Raw genomic sequence first — 2,500 nt, 5'->3', positions numbered from 1 at the left:
TTTCCGTAGCCCCGTTTAAAGTTCTGTTTGGGCTCCTGTTCAGCGGGGAAGCGCGTGCGCGTGGCAAACTTGACACCCCCGTGTTCCCCTGGTCCAGACCTTTCTAACGCCGCCTGAGTCAAGGTGCTACGACGTCCCCAAGTGGGGATGCCTGTAGATGAGCACATTTTCCCAACTTTGAATGTAAGTTTCCAGTATCATTGAAAATGTGGCCTCAAACGAGCAGTTTTGCCCCCGAACGTGGGATTTGGCTGGGGACGGTTTCTATATTCAAGTTGGGATGGGGGGCACCGAGGTGAGTGGTGGTTGTCCCCGAAAAAGCCCTCCCCTTTTCCGTAGCCCCGTTTAAAGTTTTGTTTGGGCTCCTGTTCAGCGGGATGCGCGTGCGCGTGGCAACCTTGACACGCCCGTGTTCCCCTGGACCAGACCTTTCTAACGCCGCCTGAGTTAAGGTGCTACGACGTCCCTAAGTGGAGATGCCTGTAAATGAACACCTTTTCCCAACTTTGCACGTTTCCAGCTTGAGAGGAAAAGGGGCTTAAAATTCACAGTTATTCGCCCGAACGTGGGATTTCGCTGGGGACGGTTTCTAAGTTCAAGTTGGGATGGGGGGGCACCGAGGTGAGTGGTGGTTGTCCCCGAAAAAGCCCTCCCCTTTTCCGTAGCCCCGTTTAAAGTTTTGTTTGGGCTCCTGTTCAGCGGGGAAGCGCGTGCGCGTGGCAACCTTGACACGCCCGTGTTCCCCTGGACCAGACCTTTCTAACGCCGCCTGAGTTAAGGTGCTACGACGTCCCCAAGTGGGGATGCCTGTAAATGAACACCTTTTCCCAACTTTGAATGTAAGTTTCCAGTATCATTGAAAATGTGGCCTCAAACGTGCAGTTTTGCCCCCGAACGTGGGATTTGGCTGGGGACGGTTTCTAAATTCAAGTTGGGATGGGGGGCACCGAGGTGAGTGGTGGTTGTCCCCGAAAAAGCCCTCCCCTTTTCCGTAGCCCCGTTTAAAGTTTTGTTTGGGCTCCTGTTCAACGGGGATGCGCGTGCGCGTGGCAAACATGACACGCCCGTGTTCCCCTGGACCAGACCTTTCTAACGCCACCTGAGTTAAGGTGCTACGACGTCCCCAAGTGGGGATGCCTCTAAATGAAGCCAATTTCTCCTATTTGAATGCACTCTCCCAGCCCAGAGAGGCATGTGCCTTAAAATTCACAGTTATTCACCCGAACGTGGGATTTTGTTGAGGACGGTTTCTAAATTCAAGTTGGAACAGGGGGCACCGACGTGAGTGGTGTTTGTCCCCGAAAAAGCTCTCCCCTTTTCCGTAGCCCCGTTTAAAGTTTTGTTTGGGCTCCTGTTTAGCGGGGATGCGCGTGCGCGTGGCAACCTTGACACGCCCGTGTTCCCCTGGACCAGACCTTTCTAACGCCGCCTGAGTTAAGGTGCTACGACGTCCCTAAGTGGAGATGCCTGTAAATGAACACCTTTTCCCAACTTTGAATGTAAGTTTCCAGTATCATTGAAAATGTGGCCTCAAACGAGCAGTTTTGCCCCCGAACGTGGGATTTGGCTGGGGACGGTTTCTAAATTCAAGTTGGGATGGGGGGAACCGAGGTGAGTGGTGGTTGTCCCCGAAAAAGCCCTCCCCTTTTCCGTAGCCCCGTTTAAAGTTTTGTTTGGGCTCCTGTTCAGCGGGGATGCGCGTGCGCGTGGCAAACATGACACGCCCGTGTTCCCCTGGACCAGACCTTTCTAACGCCACCTGAGTTAAGGTGCTACGACGTCCCCAAGTGGGGATGCCTCTAAATGAAGCCAATTTCTCCTATTTGAATGCACTCTCCCAGCCCAGAGAGGCATGTGCCTTAAAATTCACAGTTATTCACCCGAACGTGGGATTTTGTTGAGGACGGTTTCTAAATTCAAGTTGGAACAGGGGGCACCGACGTGAGTGGTGTTTGTCCCCGAAAAAGCTCTCCCCTTTTCCGTAGCCCCGTTTAAAGTTTTGTTTGGGCTCCTGTTTAGCGGGGATGCGCGTGCGCGTGGCAACCTTGACACGCCCGTGTTCCCCTGGACCAGACCTTTCTAACGCCGCCTGAGTTAAGGTGCTACGACGTCCCTAAGTGGAGATGCTGTAAATGAACACCTTTTCCCAACTTTGAATGTAAGTTTCCAGTATCATTGAAAATGTGGCCTCAAACGAGCAGTTTTGCCCCCGAACGTGGGATTTGGCTGGGGACGGTTTCTAAATTCAAGTTGGGATGGGGGGAACCGAGGTGAGTGGTGGTTGTCCCCGAAAAAGCCCTCCCCTTTTCCGTAGCCCCGTTTAAAGTTTTGTTTGGGCTCCTGTTCAGCGGGGATGCGCGTGCGCGTGGCAAACATGACACGCCCGTGTTCCCCTGGACCAGACCTTTCTAACGCCACCTGAGTTAAGGTGCTACGACGTCCCCAAGTGGGGATGCCTCTAAATGAAGCCAATTTCTCCTATTTGAATGCACTCTCCCAG

The sequence above is a fragment of the Osmerus mordax genome, unplaced genomic scaffold, assembly GCF_038355195.1.
Source record: "Osmerus mordax isolate fOsmMor3 unplaced genomic scaffold, fOsmMor3.pri Scaffold_43, whole genome shotgun sequence".
Classification (NCBI taxonomy): Eukaryota; Metazoa; Chordata; class Actinopteri; order Osmeriformes; family Osmeridae; genus Osmerus; species Osmerus mordax.
Note: the sequence above shows the minus strand (reverse complement) of the source record.